General features: G+C 34.4%; 1 protein-coding gene across 31 annotated transcripts in view; it reads left to right on the plus strand.

Annotated features, from left to right (window-relative positions):
* Positions 1-21,969, plus strand: part of ADGRL2 (adhesion G protein-coupled receptor L2) — a 619,854-nt gene that overhangs the window by 392,403 nt on the left and 205,482 nt on the right. For all 31 annotated transcript variants that reach the window (XM_072834231.1, XM_072834225.1, XM_072834226.1 and 28 more), the window contains exon 5: positions 2,456-2,497. The gene's annotated coding sequence lies outside the window, so the exon portion shown is untranslated. The remainder of the gene's footprint in view (positions 1-2,455; positions 2,498-21,969) is intronic.

Consider the following 21,969-nt stretch of genomic DNA (forward strand, 5'->3'; position numbering starts at 1 on the left):
GACAAAATGCAAATAATCCAATAGGCTTCTTGAGGAGGGTTGGCATTTGAATGAGAGAGGTTGTTTCCCTTACTCATTGGCTCTCCTATTGAGGTTAGATGGCCCATGGTAGTGACTCGCTGGAGTGATTTTCAAATTGGTCCAAAACTTCTAATATAGGAATAGTGGGAGAAAGAGAGAAAAAAATCAGTGAAATAGGGAAGTCCAAATGTATATTCTTATCAAGTCTTATACTTGTTCAATAGTTACAAGCCTCTCTGAAAATATTTATATGTGTGGGTGGAGGCAAGTTGCCCATTAAATTGTAGGAAGTGTTATCAGATTCATCAGGACTTGGTTGTAAATTTGACTATACAGTTTTGGCTCATAGAGAAATAAGGAGGAAATATCTGATTAAAGTGTGCATTGCTGCTGAGGCAACTGAATGTTGCCATAGCAATTGAGATGAAATGTGCAAGAAGTGAGATAATTAAATCTAACCCCTTTAGTAGTTTTGACAGTCAATGCGCTGCCAATAGGAAAAGTTATCTACAGTATTAAGATAAAACACATTCCTCATGGAAAGTCTCCTTACTAGTATTTTGTTGTTCCCTTTCTAAATACATTGCTTTAGGTGTCTAATTTGAATGTTCTCTTTTTTAATAATCAAATACAGTTTTGACCTTGGTCTACAGCTGCCTAGAATTTCTGCTAGTTTATTGTATCATGGGAGCAGACATCTATAAAAAAATATCCATTTTTTTCCCCTCAAGTTCTTAAAAAAAGTGTACTAAAGCCAAAGCTGTCATATTTGAGCTTAGAATTCAATAATATCTAGAACGTGCTGCCCTCTTCAGGAACTGGTGCTTAAAAATACTTTGCTTTTTTTTTTTTTTGTAGCAGTTTGGAAATTATAAATATGAATTATAATATCAAAAATTTTATCAATAATTCTTTGGGAATAAGCACCACATACAGTAAAGTATTTCTAAGTTAAAGAATTCTTTACATTAAAATATTTCATTAAAAATCAATAAATACAAATCTCAAAATAAATTATTAATACTTCTAATTAAGTAGGAAAACAGTGTTCTTATAAGAAACTACACTCATAGGCAGAATTCGTGGATCACCACATAATTTTTTCCACATTTTCTACCCAAATGTTTCTCTGAGAATAAAAATGTCTAAAAAATATGTTATCTTTGATGTCAAAATCTAAGTAGGACACAGTTCAAATCTTCATTTTACTCTCCAGAAAAAAGTCAGTAAATTCTGTGAACATCAATATTTGTCCTTTGAGGGGCACCTGGCTGGCTCAGTTGGTAGAGCATGCAACTCCTGATATTGGGGTCATGAGTTCAAGCCCCATGGTGGGTATAGAGCTTACTTAAAAATATATATTTGTCATTTGAAATTTTAGCTAGTTCTCATTTATAGAAACATTAGCTTTTTCAGAAATAATGATTAGATTACATTGACACATGATAATTTTTATTCAAAATTACTTCATTCAAAAATAATCCTGAATCCTAAAATTCAAGTAAAAACTCTTTTCTGAGTATATTATCTACTTAAATTTCCTTAGCTATCATCTAGTTTTGGTAGAGGGGTTGAGGGAGATGAACTCCTTATGTTTTTCTCCAAATTAAGTTTATGAAATTAAAAATATAAATAAATATAGGAATAGAAAATGGCCAATATGTAATAATATTATCAGGATATGAGAAAAGCAGATTTTCTTACATCCTGACATGTTTCTTTATATTAGAACTATTGACATTAGAAAGTTTATTTTGTACTAATTATTAAATGTGAAAGTATTGAAAATTTTTAAAAAGCACAATAAATTCAGGAGCAAATGGCTTTTTAATATATAATTTTGTTTTATTTTTATGTGATGCAATTAGAACCTTGTTTTTAATCAACAAAAAAATAAAAATATAAATAATGCTTTATTATCATTTATTTAGTGTGAAAAAGTAGGAGCTTGGACTCCTGATTTTGGTTCTCAGTTCCTACATCAGATTTCTGGTTCAAGATTCCAAACAGGAAACTAACTCACATTTTTTTTCAAATGGTCATTAATGTGACTTCAAGAAAGTAGAATGACCTTCAGTTTTCCCTTAAAGAGTTTAGGTAGCTATTCCATGTGTATCAATGAAAGATTCCACGGAGTGAAAGGGTAGAAGAAAAAACCGTTCATTGAAAATATTCTCTTAATCCTAAAATATTTATATGGGGAAAATAAAACGTTTTATTTCTGACTTTGAAACTACTTATCACAATTGCTTAATCTTAAAGTAGCTCTATCCAAAGGCATGTAATACATGTTCAATAATTCTTAGAACACTGATTTGTGTTTTCTGCAGTAGATTTACTTCATTTTTGTTTTGCTGCTGATGCATTACATTTGGCAGTTAGAACCCCTGTGGATGGAGGTATAATAAATAATAATATTTTCTTTGCTTTCCAGGGTATTTATGGCATAATGATAAATTTCATCTTTCCCAGAATGGTAAGTAAAGAGCTTTTTCTATATATGATAGTATTCAACACAAACAAGAAAAAGGAATTGTTATAATAAAAGCAGAGTGGCATTTGCTAAATATATTGAATGATTTAATAATTATAAGGTGGCTTATACTTTTGAAATAAATGGATGCTGCATTCAAATTCTATAAGCATTCCAAAATTCTGACCATATATGCTATAGGCTCTTCGGAGGGAATATAAAGTTTCTGTTTTCTTTGTTGTATTTCATTTGAACACAGTGTAGTCAATATTTTGTTTTCTGGGGTAATTTAGTTTAAAATATACACAGATATAGAAATAAATGTGGTTTATATTCTATGAGCATAAAGAAAAAGCGTATCTGTGATACATATTGAGAGTGGGTGAGTCAGAGTCCTTTGGAATTTTTACTGTTACATAAAAACTGATTGTAATTTATGTTTGACCAGGGCTTTGCAGCATCTGTGAATTTAAAAATGTTTGTTTTTTAAGAGCATATATCATAACTTCTAGGCAAGCTAGCTACTATATGATTTTGTTTAAACACATAGTTTTCTTGCCTTTGTTTTTATGATGCAAAAAGGTAATATTTAGTTTTAATCTTAATCAAAACCTCTTTACAATTCAAATAACAATAAAAATTAATTTTATTGAATGGGAAAGGTCAACATAAAATGATATTTCCCAGCAAGTTATTACTATCTCCTATGTTTTTTTTTTTTTTTCCTCCAGTGGTCTTGGGTATTTGCTATAAAAAGAAGGAATTTCTCACTGTAAAAAAAAAAAAAAATCTCTTTGAGATAAACCAAACATCAAAAAGTTCTATTAAGTGAAAAAGCAGGGCACAGAATACGTACATTAAATGTTGTGTATACATATGCGTGTGTATCCAGGAGGGAATTGAGAGCATACTGTAGGCTCGGGAAAAGTCTCACAAAAGGTGCACAAAACAGTGGGAATGTGGGTGGTTTAATAGTCTTCACTCCATTTTCATTTCCTGAATTTCCTATAATAGATGTGTATTATTTTTATAATCAGAATGAAAGCATTATTTGAAAAGGCTACGCAAAACAATGTATTTATTATTAATGAAATATGTATATATATTTAACAGAGGAAATACCTCTTGTGCCAATTGCAGAATCAAAATGATCTCATACAATTTTTAAAAAGCAAAAACAAAAGCAAAAAAACCCTTCCATCTAATCTCAGAAGGTACCAAAAATATAAATTGAAGATTAATTGTATTTAAAAAAAGACAAGGAAGGATTTTAAATGAGGGTAGAGCTGTCACTTTAATTTTACTCCAATAAAAAAGTACTCCTAGAATTCAGGCATATGTGTGTGAAAAAATAAACATTTTAAAACTGAAATTTTAAAATCTGCAGATTCACATTGGTGTTCAGTATATAAGAATTTGATATTTTATGAACTTTTTCAGAAGAAGTCTAGGGGCACCTGGCTGGCTCAGTTGGTAGAGCATGTGACTCTGGATTTCACGGTTGTATATGTGAGCCCCACATCAGGTGTAGAGATTACTTAGAAATAAAATTTTTTATAGATAAATAAACAGCATTTTTTTTGAAAAGAGAGAAGGTCTAGCTAGGAAAAGGCTAAAACATAAAGCTAAACTTTTTACAATAACTCACACTTTAAATCAGTAAATCACAAACTACTCAATAATAACAAAAAACTTGATCTAAAATCTGTGTACTTTACTCATCTACAACTAATAATCATCTCTGCATGTTTAATGTGCAGAATTATTTTAAGGTCCAAGATTAAAAGAAAGCAAAATAAACAACTAGGCAATTATAAGGATATGTTAGCACAAGAGTTTTTTTAACCTAAATAAAGTTAATAAATCATGTATTAATAGTAAACATAATAGCAGAACAAATGGGATATTTTGAGATTAAAAATTTCTTCTCAAGAGTGATTTATTATAGGGTGAAAACTTAGCATAAAAATATAAATTGCAGTTATATGTCAAATATCCAGCAACTTTATCTGGACATAAGCCAATTTGTCTTATGACAAATTTAGGAAAGAAGAAATTTAGGAAAGAAAAAAAGTGCTCTAGCAGGTATCTTAATCCTGTTCATGTTAATGCTTCCCAAATTCTCACTTCCATCCCACGTGCTCTGAGTTTACATAAAATTAAAACAATTTGTTCTCATTGTCTAGCTCACAAGCTAGAAACGATACTATAAAAACTTCCAGGGGCAAGAGAAATGAATTGAAAAGTTAGAGTCTCTTGGCACCTACTTACCAGCTGTAAGAGCTGAGAGACCAAAAACTAGCTGTTTGATTTTGAGAAGATATATAATAAACTTTGGGTTTCAAATTCCTGATCTCTTAAATCAGAGAGTTATACTGGTAGATTTTTTTTTTATATATAAAACCTGAATTCCTTTCTAGCCCTACAGTTTTATAACACAATGATGTATCCTTAAACTTACTATACAAAGCATAATATTGTGAGATTTGGAGTGATTAGAATGAAAAGGTTTTAATGATTAAAAGGGTAATTTTCACTCATTTGCAAAATTCACTTATATTGAGTCTCATCCAAATTATATTGTGTAAATGAGAGATTCTATATTGTGTATTTTGATGATATTCTTTGCATATATTTTAAATGTGCCTAAAAACTTAACCTGGAATTTCTCACTTAGCTCTAAATAGCACTGTAAATAATGTGAGGGAAAAATTTAGCATCAGTCTTTTCTAGAGAATGGGAAGCCAAATTCATACCTATCTGTATATGGAAATGTATATTTTGCATAGGTTTATTTCTGCCAAGATGCTAATCTGATATATTGGGAAATCAAAATTTTTAATTCATATTCTCTTTTTTGCATCTACTCTATCATTAGTACAACTGACATACCATATGACATTTTAGAAAAAAACACAAAACTTTCCATCCATAACCTAAATCCGGTTAATGTAAGAAATGATTGGATAACTAAAACATCTACTCTTTCCAATTGTTTCTTTCTGAGTTTAAACTGTGCAAACTTAAGCAAGCCACTAATTTTCTGAATTATTACATGAACTGAAGTGTAAGTACATATTTTGTTTGACATGTATCTAATCAAACTAACTTTAAACTAGAATGAATCTTCAACATTATAAGTTTTTCTAGTAGATTACAGATAAATGCCAACTATTTAAATAAAGCAAATTTCTCAGTGTAATTAATCTGTACTTCAACAAAATAGATCTTTCCTCTCATTCCCAATTCTGACTTAATGAACAAAGATTGAATGCATATTTCTGTGAATAGTCACAGCATCTAGTCTTCAATGAATAATAAAATATATTTTCTTTCTGAGAACATTAATAAAAATTTGTTACTTTATTTCATTAATGACAAAAATTCCATATTAGAGTTAACTATAGCCAATAGTTACTTTGCCATTTATCTTTTAAAATTCCACAACAATTTCCAATATATCAAATGTCAATTTTTAGGTCAGATGTAGTAATAGTAAAGAATTGTTAATTGGCCAACAGGTTGATTAGTTTTAAGTTACTGAAAAAAGCAAAGATTAAAAACAGCTCTCTCCTTTTCCTTCGATTAAAATTGCATGCAATTATTATTGTAGATTATAGATCTCTTTTGGGATTTCCGGTTTCATATAACTTTTTGGTTCATTTCACAGGAATAATATTCATCTTAATTAGCAAAAAACAGTTGATGGGCTTTTTATAAAAGGGAGTTCACTCTATGCATTGATTACTGCCACTAGATTATTCTGTTTCGAAATAACAGTAATAATAAAGCTCTGCTTTTAGAGGAGTTAGTTAAATATGTTATCTGTTAATAGCCATTGTCTTTAAAGACAGGATGTCTTTCTTGATGGGTGGTTAATTCATTTTGTTTTAAACTCAGAACTTTCCTAAGCAATATCATAAATTGGCTTAAGAAATGATTACCATGACAGTTCAAACATACAAATCAAAATTATTAAATAAATAGACATTTCTGATGTATTATTGCATTGCTTTTCACAGTTTATAAGATGAAAATACTTGCTTCCTTTTAAAAATTTTAAATATTTAGTGACTAAAAAATAAAATTTCCAGTACCTATATAAGAAATATATCATGAATACCTGTGTCCCTTGCGACTTTTCAAGCAAGTTCTCTTTGTGCCCTTCTACAATTCTTTTATCTTCTCCTTCAACCAGAGCTAAACATTATCCTAAATTCTCCCTAACTTTTATTATTTTCCTTGTAATTTTATTTCATGTATTTGGACCCCCAAACATATTGTTACTGTTTGGTTGACATGTTTTGCAATGATATGTAAATGAAAATATATGTATTTATCTTTTCCACTCAACTTTAAGTTCTTCAGTTTCAAAGATTTGCAGCACGAAACTACAGTTCATTAGTTGACACTGTTATATGGTATTCCATTGTATGATGTAATTTGTCTTTAACACTGATGGGTATTTGGGTTGCTTCTAGTTTTTTGCTTTTGTTTTTTACTCTTTATATGGTGCTGCTATGAACATTCTTGAGCATGTATAAATGGATCTGTACAAAAATTCTCTAGGGCGGGATGCCTGGGTGGCTCAGTGGTTGAAGTGTCTGCTGCAGCTCAGGATGTGATCCCGGAGCGCCAGGATTGAGTCCCACATCAGGCTCTTTGCATGGAGCCTGCTTCTCCTGTCTCTGCCTCTTTCTCTCTGCCTCTCTGTGTGACTCTTATGAATAAATAAATAAAATTAAAAAAAATTTCTCTAGGGCAAGTTGTTCTTAACCTAGAGTGATTTTGTCCCCAGGCAATATCTCGCAATTTTTGGTTATTATAACTTGGGGGATTCTACTGGTTTCTTATAGATGAGGGCCAGGGATGAACACTCTGAACACTCTACAAGACACAAAATGGTCCAACAACAAAGAATTATCTGGACTAAATTCCTCAGTTTCAATTTTCAAATTTTGAGTACTAATGAGATTGTGTATCTTTTCTCATTCTATTAACAATCAGGGTTTTTGGGGCACCTGGGTGGCTCTGTCGGTTAAGCATCTGCCTTTGGCTCAGGTCATGATCTCAGGGTCCTGGGATCGAGCCCTGCATTGGACTCCTTGCTCAACGGAGGGCCTGCTTCTCCCTCTCCCTCTGCCCCTACTTGCCCCCTTCCCCTGGCTGTGCTGTCTCTTTCTCATAAATAAATAAATAAATAAATAAATAAATAAATAAATAAATAAATAAAGCCTTTAAATATAAAAAACAAAAAACAAACAACAATTACGGTTTCCTGTTCTATGAAGTACTGATTCTCCTTACCAACTTTTAAAAATTGAATCATAGGGATGCCTGGCTGGCTCCATCAGTAGCACATGTGACTCCTGATCTTAGGCTCCACCTTGGGTGTAGAGATTACTTAAAAATAAAATCTTTAAAAAATTTTTTTTAATTGAATTATAGGCAGTTTCTTTACTAATCCATTATTTTTTATTTAATAAATATCTTTTTCTAGTTTATGGACTGCATTTTCCTCTATTTTAGAGTGTATTTGACCAAATATTGATTCAAACAGAGCGGCATCAAGCCAGAAGTGGTTGGACGCTCCCCATCTTTTCACTTCATTAATGTGCCCTTTTATAAACAGATCTCTGAATCTTAATGCAGTTAAACTTAACAAAGTTACCTTTTTTGCCTAATCTTAATATTTCTTATATAAGAAATTTTTCCCTTGATCTTCAAGTATTTTAACATTTTGCTTTTTATATTTAAGCTTTTAATCCATTTGAAATTTTTGTGTATGGTGTGAGGTAGAAATAATTTTTTAAAAATAGAAAGTACATTGTGTACTGAATAGTTCATACTTTCCCACATGACCTTCAAAGCTAATCTTTTCATGAATCAAGTTTCTGTATATTTTATGATCCCATTTTTAGTTCTGTTTTATTCTTCCAATTTGTCTATCCCTTACTAATATTACACTGCTAACTTAAAAATCTCTATTTGTTCTTCCTCAAGAGTTATCTTGGTTTCTAAGGCCCTTTTCTCTTCTATAGAAGTCTTAGATTTTATGTAATTTATATATATATAATATATCTAATGTTTTATATGTTTTTCAAAAAGATTTTATCTCTAAAAAAAAAGATTTTATTTCTACCATGTTTGATAGATCTCTAAATGCTATTTTATAAAATATTTTTAATTATTTATTTTTAATGATTTCATTTTTTTTTAATGATTTCATTTTTAAAGTGAGATTTCTAATGTTTGTTTCTGGCACATGGAAACAAAAGTAATTTTTGTATTTTTATTTTATCCAGCAAACTTTCTGAACTCTCTTATTAATTTTCATAATTTATCTGTATTTTCTCTTATATTTCCTATGAAAACAATGACTTCTTCTGTGAGTAATTTCAGTTTTATTTATTCCAGTTCTTACACCATTTCATTTTTGTGTATTCCACCAAATAGACTTCTAGTCCAGTATTGTACAGAAATGGTGATAGTAGACAACTTTGTTTTTTCCTGACTCTCAAAAGAAAATGAGGGACCCCTGGGTGGCTCAGCGGTTGAGCATCTGCCTTCGGCTCAGGGCGTGATCCCAGGATCCAGGATCAAGTCCCACTTCGGGTTCGCTGTTAGGAGCCTGCTTCTCCCACTGCCTGTGGCTCTGCCTCTCTCTCTCCCTCTGTGTCTCCCATGAATAAATAAATAAATCTTTAAAAAAAAAAGAAGAAAAAGAAAATGCTATGAAAATTCACCATTAGGTTGTAGGGGTTTTGTAGATACCCTCTATCAAGTTAAGAAATTTTCCTTTTTAAAATTTTTTTCTTTTTGGATTTTTTTCATCTTTGATGGATATGAAATTTTATCATGTTTTTCTACATTAATGTAGAGGACAAATGATTTTTCTCACAAATGGTTGTTGAACACTGAAGTATCACTTACCTTAAGGACATTACTGAATGGAGTGAGTAAGAAATTTATTTTCATATTCTTGCTGGTACTAAAAAAGTGACAAAGCCCAAAGCTTAGTGCTAGAATCCAAAGTGGATATATCCTCATCATTAACCTGGTCTACAAATAAATCCATCCCACAGAGGACTGCAAGAAATATTTGTAAGTCTTAAATGTATAACTAAAGAGAAAAAAAAATCTCTGAAATTCACAGTCATAAACTAGCTTTACTTTTTTTCTAGCAAAAATTCACATAATCTCAGTGGTCTAAAGATTCCAAGATAAGAATTTAAACTGGTCCCTAGTTGTGCCTTTTGGGCTCAGTTAAATCAAAAGAAAATCCACTCTAGAGAGCCCATCCTTATTCCATCATTCCAAGAATTTTAACAGATATTAGTATAAGCCCACAGTCAGAAATCACAGGCACACTATTAAAAAAAAGTGGGGTGGGGAGCAAATAAATGATCAAGAATCAAGTGAAAAAGGATGAAAAGCAAAATCAGACCCACAAACGCTTCAAATATTGGAATTACCATTTTCATTCTTTTCTGTCTTTTTATTCTCACTCATTGTTGCCCATAAAACTAAATTCAAAAATAAGTTTTTGGGGGCACCTCAGTCAGTTAAGCATCTTCCTTCAGTTCAGGTCAAGGATCCCAGGGTCCTGGGATTATGGCAACATCAGGCTGTCTGTTCAGTGGGGAGTCTGCTCCTCCCTTCCCTTCTCCCTTTGCCCTTCCCTCGGCTTGTGTGCTCTCTCTAATTCATTCTCTCAAATAAATAAAAACAATCTTTAAAAAAAAAATATATATATATATATATATTTTATGATAGTCACAGAGAGAGAGAGAGAGGCAGAGACATAGGCAGAGGGAGAAGCAGGCTCCATGTACCGGGAGCCCGATGTGGGATTCGATCCTGGGTCTCCAGGATCACGCCCTGGGCCAAAGGCAGGCACCAAACCGCTGCGCCACCCAGGGATCCCTAAAAAAATAAATATTTTTTTTAGCATTTAATTTCCTCCTGAATAACACAAAACTTTCCTTTCTATAATGTTATAAATTAATAATATACTCAAGTTCAACTTGCAAACTAAACCTGGTTATACTGAAATTGAATTTGACCACATTTATTTATCAAGCTATAAGAACTTTGGGAAACAAAAAAAGAGTAGAAATAAGAATAAGTATTTTTCTGTTCAGCCTAAACAAACCGGTAAGATGGTAAATACTGTATTGGACTAAAAATACCAAAACATACTGACAGCTATTTTAAAAACTCTATTTTTTAGACTTTTTTTGTGGACATAGCTAAATACTCAAAATGATAAGTATATTTTAAGTCCTTAGAATACCCTTTATATGTGTAGAATGTTATTTTTACTCAAACTCTCAAGGACTCAAATATTTTTATATTTGTGGTTTGAAAATTTCTAGAAAGGAATTGTAGTATCACTTGGCCTTGGACTCCTGATTGGTCATATGGTGCCCACGTGGCCAAAGCTGAGCCAATCATAATCTGTCCTTGTAATTTTTTAAACTGGAATTATGGAGCCGATTTGTAGGCAAAGGGAGAATAAATGGGTTTATGGATCCCAAGGAAGGCTGATTTTGAGCCTTAATTCCTGTTACTAAACTTTCTAGGGATCCATGAACCAGTAAATTGCTTTGCTAAAGCTTATTTGAGTTATTTCTGTAACTTGCAACCAAAACGATCCTGATAACTACACTTATATAAAGAAAATTAAATTCTGAGATGGTTTCACTGCATGCTGATAGTCATAGAAGGCAATAGATGAATAATACTTTTAATACCTTTTCTACCACAAGGTAAGAGAATTGGGAAGAGTCCTGGGTGAGTTCTTTTGAAGCCCTGCATTAACCAGAATGTACTTCTTCCCTCTGATTTATTCTTGAGGCAGGTCAAAGTTAGAAGGATTACCTAAGATTATTCCTTTAGGATCCCTGTTATTTTGATAATTAAAACTTCTGATATCTAGAAGGATTCCATCATGAAGCACTTCTTGGGTGTATTATTTTCCAGTTTTCTATTTTGGATTTTACATGGCCTCAAGAGAAAGGGGCTGAAATTTAAGGGAAGAAGGTAACATTTATTAAGCATTTGATGCTTTTGTTAAGAACCTGGTTGGTCCATTTTAATTCCTTTCCTAATTAGGTGTATGGGCTGAATTGTGCCCCGCCCCCCAGCCCAAATTCATGTATTAAAATTCCAAACTCCAGAGATGTCTGCCTCACTTAGTCAGTGGAGCATGAGACTCTTGATCTTGGGGTCATGAGTTCAAACTCCATGTTGGGAATAGAGATTACTTTAAATTTTTTTCAAAATTCCAGAACCTCAGAATATAGCTATATTTGCAGATAGAACCTTTAAAGAGGTTATATGGGTGAGCTCTAATCCAATATGATGGTGTCTTTATAAGAAGAGATTAGGATACAGACACAGAGGAAGACCATGTGAAGACCCAGGGAGAAGACCACCATCTACGAGCCAGGAAGAGAGTTCTCAGAAGAAATGACCCTGTCTGTCCAATTACTCATAAAATGTGTTGCAAAAATGCCTGCTCTACTCTCTGTTCCCACTGTTATTACCTTAGTTTAGGCTTTGTTTTTCTTACTTGAAATATTCCAGCAGCCATCAGCTTCTCATCATTCTAATTTAAACATTCATAGTCATGCTAGCAAACCCACTTATTGAGAACAAGGTCTGCTCTGTTGTCTCGTCTTATCCCTAGAATAAAGCCCATGGTTCCTGAACCTGGCTGTGCATTGGAATTTTGGGTGGCGTTCTTTTAATTATAGATTTTCAGGCCCCAGACAATTTCTACTGATTCAGAGTCTATGGGCATGTGGGCTAGGAAATAGTAACTTTTAATATGTTCCTAAGTTGATTTTATGAATAATATAATCTGTTACATTTATTTGCCCATCTTTTTATTAATGATTGTATGACAGCTTCCCCAAAACTTCTGACCTCAGCCTTTTGAAAATATATCTTATTATGCCTTCTATGATCACAATGTTTCTTGAGTAATAAATCTAATTACACCTTTTTGAAGTAAACTGGTGATTCTTTTACATTAACAGTGCAATTTCAGAAATTTCCTTGTTAAAGATAAATATCCATTATAGGTTACAATATGTCTGTCTCCTGAGAAGCTACCAAAAAAGTCATAAAGATACTTTCATATGCAGAATAGTAAAAATAAATGAGCCTATCTAGTTTGTTCACTATAAAACTGAGAAGTAGGTTTCAGCACTAGGAATTTCCCTTCACTACTGCCTCCAACTACATGAAAGAACTGCCAGAAACATTTACTTCACTTGTAGTTCTTCTGTGGCCTGGCCTTATTCATAGTAATACAAATTGTGTGGTAGGACCACAAGTGAATGTGGGTTTAGAGTTTACCTTCGAAAAGAAAGTAGGATCTCAAACTCTAGTGCTGCCCTCCATATTTTAAACTTGATTTATGCAGTTATCATTTGGCAAAAATTGACAACTTTTTACCCTGAAAAGAAAAAATTTTTAAAAATTAAAAAAAAAAGAAAAGAAAAATTATAGTGCTTTTCTTACCTTAATTTAAATATAAAAAAAAAAACAGTTTTAAGGCTGAATCAGTGGGGTCTTTGTTTCTACCCATAACAGGAAACATAACTTTAAAAAGAAAGATAATTAAAAATGGCAATACTTAGGGATCCCTGGGTGGCTTAGCGGTTTAGCACCTGCCTTCCACCCAGGGCGTGATCCTAGAGTCCCGGGATCGAGTCCCACGTCAGGTTCCCTGCATGGAGCCTGCTTCTCCCTCTGCCTGTGTTTCTGCTTCTCTCTCTCTCTGTCTCTGTCTCTCATGAATAAATAAATAAATAAATCTTTTTAAAAAATGGCAATACTTAGAAGTAAACTCTGCAGTAGCCTACACTTGAAATCAAAAGCACTTTTTCCAACCATATTTAGATAACAGAAGAAAAAAAAAACCCTTCCTGAATATACCTGCCAAACTATTAATTCAATAATTGTGCCTATGATATCAAGCATTATATAATATAAAATGTCAAAACAGATCCTGATTCCTGATTTTGTGGAACTTGCAGTTTAGTTAATAGAAGTCCTGTTTTTTTTTTTTTCGTTTTAAAAAAGGTTGCTTACAAGAGCCTGGAATGGAAGCAGAGAGGGAGAGTGTCTGAGTAGAGGTCATGCCCAAATGACACTTCCTGGAGGAACCACTTATTCTGTACTCAGATGTCAATAGCCAGGAGTACTTTAGAACTTGAGTCAACAAATGAACATGCCCTCTTTCAGTACAGTCTTTGCTATCTGTGAACACTTTGTAAAATGGCTGGTACCAAAACTAAATATTACCCATGGTCTACTTTTCCTGTTCTAAATGTATACATTCATGTATTCATTACACAAATATTTTATTACAAGTGCCTATAAAGTAGGTCTTCTTAAGCAGACTGAAAGGCCTCAGTATGAAGTAACATATTAACCACTACCTAATCCTTGACTTATGTTTTCCTGGCTCATATTTCTAACTAACATGGTTGATTCTTCAGATTATAATCTTAACCACACCGAACAATAAAATTGTAGTGTTTCTAGACTTGAGTTAGCCTCTCCAGAAACAGAAAGATCACTATTTGTTCAACCAAGATACTGCATCTTTGAAAAAGTCTGACTACAAGTGGTTCTGTTTTTAAACTGAATTATGCCTCATTATACCTTGCAGCATCTTAATTTAGCATTTTGGAACATTCAGAATAATCCCACTCTACATAATAATGTCTTTAATTCAAAAAATATAGGTGAGACTTTTATGAAATTAGGATAAGCTTAGTAAAGAAAATTGGAAATTAAAAGAAGTGGATAACAGAGGAACTAGCCATATTTCCAGTACCCAAACACCCACATTTAAAATATTTGATGTTCTATTTCCAGGCTTTTTACTATAAATAGTTTTGATTCTCTTTCATTTTACATAATTTTATCATCACATATGTAAACACACACACACGCAAAATACATAATGGAGTTTCCATCTAGTGGGGGAAATCTGCCATAGAGGATAAATGGGTAGGCACTGGAGAAAGACAGACCTGGGTTCAAGGTCAAGCATTATCTTGCTAGCTTTTATTACCTCGGACATGTTACTTAATCTGTCTCAACTTTTTTTTTTTTTTTAAGAATTGTATTTATTTATTTGAGAGGCAGAGTGCATGTATAAGCAGGGCAGAGAGGCAGAGGGAGAGAGGGAGGCCGATGACATGGGGCTCAATCCCAGGACCCTGAGATCATCTGAGCTGAAGGCAGACACCTGACTGACTGAGCCACCCAGGTGCCCCATCTCAGTCTCAATGTTCTAATCCATAACTAGAACCTCCTTCTTGAGGTTGTGGCTAGCATTAATTAACATAAAATGTTTAGCACAGTATCTAACAAATAGTAAATGCTGAATAATGATTAAAATGATTATGTTCATACTCTTCTAATAAAGCTATCAAATGTAATAGCTTTTCAGGCTAAAAGTTCCTCAATTCCTTTAACCTTTCCTCAGGTGAGATGGTTTTAAGTCCCCTTACCAGGCAAGCTGCTAAATACTGAAAGTTTTGTAACTTTTCCATTTGTATCTTCCATAAAATGTTGCTCACAGATCTGATCTTGGTAATCTGAAGAGCTTGAAATACAGTCAGATTATATCCTCCATTATTCTATGCACGCCCTAAATTTATTAATGCAGTCTAAATTATTTCTTCTTCATCTTCTTTTTCTTTCTCTCCTCCTCCTCTTCCTCTAGGTTCTCCTCCTTGTACTTCTTCTGTAACCATATTATACCATTGATTCACTGCCAAGTAAAGCTCTTCTTTTTTCCCTCTTAATATTGTTAGTAAATCTCATATCCCTCAAATTGAATTTAGGCAGTTGATGCTTTGTCCCAAGGCAGGATCTCACAATTATTCCAACCAAATTATATATTGTCAGATTCTGCCCATTTTTTAGTTGTTAAGAACTTTCCGATCCCGATCGTGTAATCTAATGTATCTACTACTCACTTTTCCTAGCTCATGTAACCAATTTTTGAAAAGTATGCCTTCTCATAGCTTATCTCAGTCACTGATAAATAAGTTTACATCAGACAAAGCCAAGGCCAAGACTTGTGGTAGACCACTTGAAAAACCTTCCTCCAGGCTGACACAGATTCCTTGAAATTGCCATTGGGTGCAATCATTCAGCCGGTTATGAAAAGACATAATAGTACTATTCCTAAAACTATATTTCTCTATCTGGTCCACAAGGATATAAAGAAAACCTTATTAAATGACTTGCTAGAATCCAGATGTCTATTTCTATTGCCCTAATATACTGGTTTATCAATTTTATAGAAAAGAATATATAAGATTGGGCCGAATAGCTTATTGTTGTTGAATTTACACTTTCTCCTAATGCCCGTTTAAAAAATGCTCACAAAAAATTGTCTTTTGTGATTGTGATTTGTAATTGTCTTTTATAAATATAACCTAGGCTATTCTCTCCCAAGGAACATTAGTATCATGGATTTGAAGTTTGCAGACTCTGCCATTTTTTTAAACATAAAGTGTTCTTCTCTTACCCCTTTCATTCTCTTTCTCAAAGGTAACCAGCTAAATACTCCATAACTTCACTTACAAGGTCTCTGGTAATTAACTCAAAGGCCCAGAAACATATTGGCACCTCGACCAGTCAGATTCTCCTAGTAGAGCATAGAGATGAAGTGCTCAAACCATGGACTTAACTCTTGGCCCACATCCTAGCTCTACACTTCTCTAGTTGTATGATCTGGGACAAATTATTCAATCTGATCACAACACATGATTTATAACTAGGATGATTAAATGAAAAAAAATGCAAATAAGTACATAGGTGTATGACACCTACTGCGTCCTCAATAAATGTTATTTATATTAGAATCACTTCAGCTATTTTGTCTTTCAACTTTTGGCCAATGTCTAATGGTCTTGATTTCATTCATTCAACAAATATTTATTGAGTAGTACCCGATACATATAAGGTACTCAAGATACTATACTGAACAGATCAAAAGTCCTTGTGCTCATAGAGTTTACATTCTAGTGCAGGAGAAGAAAAACACCTAAGTATGCAAAGTAATGGTAGTCAATTATTGGAAGAATGAAAAATGTAAGAATCAGAGGATGCCAGAAAGAATTATTTTATAAAGGGTGATCAGGGTCCTCTCTGAAGAGATGGCATGTGAGCAGAGATATGAATGAATCAACAGGGAAGAAACATAATGGAATAAAGATGCTTTCCTTTTTCATGAATAAATGTTGTCTTCAACTTAAAAAATAGGGCCTATTCCTGTATTGATCTTCTTCCTCATTTCATGCTAAGGAAATCATTTTTCTTCCCTTTGGCATCTTTCACAAGCCCCAGATCTTTTTTTTTTTTTAAATAGCATATTTGTTTCTTTTTCTTTTATTTTTTATTCATGAGAAACACACAGAGAGAGGCAGAGACACAGGCAGAGGGAGAAGTAGGCTCCCTGCGGGCAGCCTGATGTGGGACTTGATCCCACGACCAGATCATGACCTGAGCCAAAGGCAGACGCTCATCCACTGAGCCACCCAGGTGCCCAAACCCCAGCTCTTTTTTGTGTTTTAGTCTTGCTGATGTTATTTTCATAGGTCAATGCTACTTTCCTATATTTGGGCTTGATTATGTGCCCCCTTTTACCATCTTTTGCACATGCTGTTTTAAAGTCAGAGCCTGTCCGTTGGGCCCTGCGCTGCACGCTGTTTTTTTTTTTTTTTTTTTTTTTTAGTTTCCTCCCCATTTTCTTGTTCATTAGAATCATTTGTGTTTGCATAGGCAGAACAGTGCTTAAATCAAACTCTGAGAGTGCCTGGTTGCTTTTCCCCAAGGTTCCCATCATTTCCATCTTATGTACTGGTTTCTGTCAGAATTGGGTTCAGAGTAGGAGTTCTCCTTATTGCTTACTCTGCCGTCTGGGAAATGAAATTATCAGCAAGGTCGGTCAAGGAATTGTCAGTGTTTTGCTTTCTGAGGAATGAAAGTTTTTGCAGATACTTTGAGAGTGAAATCCCTAACGCCAAGATATGTTGCTGCCCTGATAATTTTGTGGTCTGCACTAGGAAAACATCCTTCTGTACAGGAAGTCTGTAGCGCAGTCACATTATGCTATCACTTCACTGTGTCTCTTATTTATATTCATCTAGATTTTTCTCCAGTGTTCCCCCACCCACAGGTTCTTGAATTTTCATGTGGGTTCACCGTTTCTAACCGGTAAGGACTATTCACCTATTTTTCAATTAGCTTGGTCTAATTATAATTAAAAATAAATTAGATTAGAAATTAAATTGTTACATGACCAAATTCTATGCCTAGGAAACCAGGAAGTTTCCCTACAGCTTAATATTAACAAGCAGCATGAAATCATAGAAAGCTTTGGAATAGAAAATAGATTCTATTCATGACCAAGCCATATACGGTCTTGCAGATGTCAGAACTGAAAGGCCCTTAACTGAAGGACCAAAGATCTGGATTTACTGAGGAGCAAACTGTCGCCAGTAGGGTTAGTTGACTTGTCCACAGTCTCACAGCTAGTTAGAGATGGTGATTGCAATATAAGGTGTTTTTCCCTCAGGCCAGTAAATTTCACCTCACCAGGTTACCCTCCATGAATAGCCCAGAGACTCAGTTCCCCTCAGTGAAAGCCAAATAATGCCTGCCCTTCCTACCTCACAGAGTTGTTGTGAGAGGGAAGGAGCTAATAGGTGTATAAAGACAGTGGCTGTGTAAAGTGGTATTATTATGATAATGATTTTAATGATTTAATCCATTGGTTTCTGTGGGCTTTTTTCCCCCTTCTTGTTTCAGAGATTTGCATTTTAAATTTAAATCTGTGGTGAAATGGGCTTACTTAGGTAAAGATTTACAACAAATTGCTGTCTGCATCCTACAGAAAAAAGGAGTCTGGGTTTTGGCATCCCTGGGACCAGGATGATAATCCTTACTCTGTCACTCAGGGGATGCATGACAATACATGATCTTAACTTCTCTGATTTTAGTTTTCTCATCTGCTAAAGAGCTAAACATTCCTATCTCTTAAAGCTGTAAGAACTGATATGGAAAGACTCCATATCAGTGGTTACTTTTGTTTGTTTGTTTGTTAATTTATTTTTCCTGTATTTTTCTCCTCCCTCAGACTACCAGCTTCATGACGGTAGACAGTATTTATTTATCTTTGTATTCCTAGAGTCTGGCACTCGATAGCTACACAGTATGTTTGTTGAATAAATTATTTACCAAGGTGAATAAGAGTAGGTCTGAGGGCAGCAGCATTTTGGAAGTCAATGTTTTTCCAACCTGACTCTTAAGAGCACTATGTTGAAACTTAAGTTTCACGAAGGTACTTCGGGTCCTGTTCGAAGTAGAGAGGGTGTAGCGGAGAGTGAACTCTTGGCCTTCATCTTGCTCTATCAGAGCACACATTAATTGTTTCTTATTAACAGACTGGGTTGCTATGTAAGATTGTTTTTAGAGAAAAATGTTTTTCAGCTAAAAGAAAGTTGAAACAAGATGTGTAGGCTTTAGAGTCTCCAAGACACATCTAAGACTTATTTTACTATTAGGCACCTTAGACAAAGAAACTTTCTTTTGTCACAATTTCCTCACTTATCATAGAATTTACAGCATTTCAGATTGGTTAGAGATGGGCAGGAAGGTATCATATGCACACCTGCCATTTTCCCATATTTAGCCAAGAAGACTAGAGTGGGTTCCACGTGGATCCAGGTGGCCATTTGTATCAGAAGCAGGTGCATGCAGACACAGTATACCTTGGCTTTGCTCTTCTCTTCCTCTGGTTCCCTATGGGCCACACAGCTGCCAGAGACACTACTGCCAGGGTTGAAAAACACAATTTTTAAAACTCAAAGTTACTATTCTAGAAGAATTTATACCCTGGGCACTTCCATGTAAGAAAATACTTACCAATATTGGGTTCTCCCACTTCTAGAACCAAACTAACACAAGCAAGAAAACCCCCTCTGGACAGGATGGGGAAGAGCAGGCCAAGTCAGGGTCAGTGGTCCCTGAATAGTATCCCTGCTTCCAGCTTCCAGTGTTCCTGTCTCTCTGGAGGTTTATTTTGAAGATTAAATAAAGTAAGGGTAACACTAAAATATTTAGCAATGTGTAAATGGTCGAGCTTGGGCACTAATAGATCAGAACAGATGCTGGTCATAAACTACCAGCAAGCCTTGCTAATGCTTGCCAACTGAGTGCCAGCCTTAAAATAAAATAACATTAAAATGTCCTCATGATATCTGACACAAAGAGATGGTGTTTGATTAACGTGAATCCTCTATGCTGCTTCACACCTTCTTTTTGAACAAAATCCAGTAAAAGCAAAATAGCACCTCCAAGAAGACATATCCTCAAATAACCAGACAAGTCAAGCTTATTATTTTATGAGTATGATATATTAATGGAGATCACTTCTTTTCATACCAATACCAGAACACCATTCTGTGCTCTACGGTAAAATGGATATACTTTTAAAAAGTTCATTGTAATGAACTTGAGTTATTCCCTGAGTTAGAACCCAGCTGCTAACTAGTACTACATCAGTTATACTCAGTGGAGCAATTATCTCTCTCCTCTGAGTTTATCATTTCCCTACAAGGAAGGGTTAATCCATTAACTTTAGTCAGTTGCTTTAAGGCAATGTTTCCCAGGGATGGGCAGTGGAAATGGGGAACACTCCCCCAAAATCACCTGGGTCTTTCTCCCTAGTACCCAAAGTTCTTCCAGAGATTTTGAAGCCTTCCTTTTTTTTTTTTTTTTTTTTTAAGATTTTACTTATTTATTCATGAGAGACAGACAGAGAGAGAAAGAGAGAGACAGAGACAGAGACAGAGACACAAGCAGAGAAGCAGGCTTCATGCAAGGAGCCTGACATGGGACCTGATCCCGGTCTCCAGGATCACACCCTGGGCTGCAGGCGGTGCTAAACCACTGAGCCATCCAGGTTGCCCTTTTGAGGCCTTCCTATTAAGAATCTTCCAGAATGACTATTTATTCAGAGTTTGCTATACCAGAGAATCAGTCACTAACACTTGTATTTGTCAGACTCAAAGTCAGGCAGAGGGTGGGGATGCTCTATAATGAAAAAAAGGGAGAGCTTCAAATAAGCACTGATTGGAGGCTGTTGGCATGGAGAAGCTAGAGGTGGGTTAACTAGAAGTCAGAGTCTTGTGCAATGGTTCAGGAAATACATTTGTCTTTTTCTGGTTATCTTGAGTTGTTAGAAGCAGGATCAAAGAATAGGGAAGCTGGCAGCTGCTAATCTAGTTCTGACCGTTCTGGGTTGCTTGCTAAAGAGGTTGTGGGTCAGAGTTCTACTGTCATATTTGGTTTGCCTATTGTCTATTTGCATATTTAGTCTTTCAGACAACATGAACATATATATGTCGAAAATCCAGAGGAATCTATAAAAAAAGCTCTAGAAATAATTAGTTTAACAAGGTCTCATGATGTAGGGTAGGTCCATAAAAATTAATTCTATAAGCAAATCCATAGAGATAGAAATATTAGTGGTAGCCAGGGGCTGGAGGAGGGGAAATGGGGAATGACTGCTAATGGGAATGGTTCCTTTTTGGGGTGCTGAAGATGTTACAAAATTAGATAGTGATGATGATTGCACAGCTTTCTGAATGTCTAAAACCACTGAACTACATTCTTTAAAAGGGTGAATTTTATTCTATGTGAATTATATCTCAATAAAAAGCATTAATTTTACTTACACATACTAACAATAAGCAACTGAAATTGAAAATGTAAAAATAAATTATCTACAGAAGCATCAATAGATGGGAAGTACTAACAGATAAATTTAACAAAATATGTGCAAGACCTGGATACTGAAAACTGTGAAATACCTCAGAAAGAAAAATTAAAGAAGACCTAAATCACTGCAGAAATATTCTATTAAAAGAAAAGAAACTGCCAGGATGAACCTCTGTGAAAGTATGTATAAGATTCTCTAAGTAACTTAGCTTTAAAAAATGTTGAATTGGCCCTTGGGGAGGTTTTGTTGTTGGAACAACAGAGGAAAGAAAGAAGAACATCTTGGCAGCAGAGGGAAAAGTGGTCTATCAACTTCAGTAGTGGAGAAGACAGGATGGAGGGAGGGACCTGAAGTAGAGATGGGATGGGAAGATAAGCAATTGACCAGTATCACCTGTTAGTCATGGTTCTCGCGGGTCTCCTCAGCAGGTCATGAATTTGATGGGCATTGGGAATCTTAAAACAAGCTTTCTCTTTGTGTAGCTCTTAGACTAAAGGCAAATCTGAAGCTGGCGTGCATATAAGCGTACATATTGCCTGTACTGATTTTCCTGCCTTGTACTTTTCAATCTTTACTTTCTCTTTGCCTTGTCATTCTTAGTTATTCTTATTACTTGTATTTCTACTTATTTGTAAGTATCCTTAAATTC

Source organism: Canis lupus, chromosome 8 (genome assembly GCF_048164855.1).
Source record: "Canis lupus baileyi chromosome 8, mCanLup2.hap1, whole genome shotgun sequence".
Taxonomy (NCBI): Eukaryota; Metazoa; Chordata; class Mammalia; order Carnivora; family Canidae; genus Canis; species Canis lupus.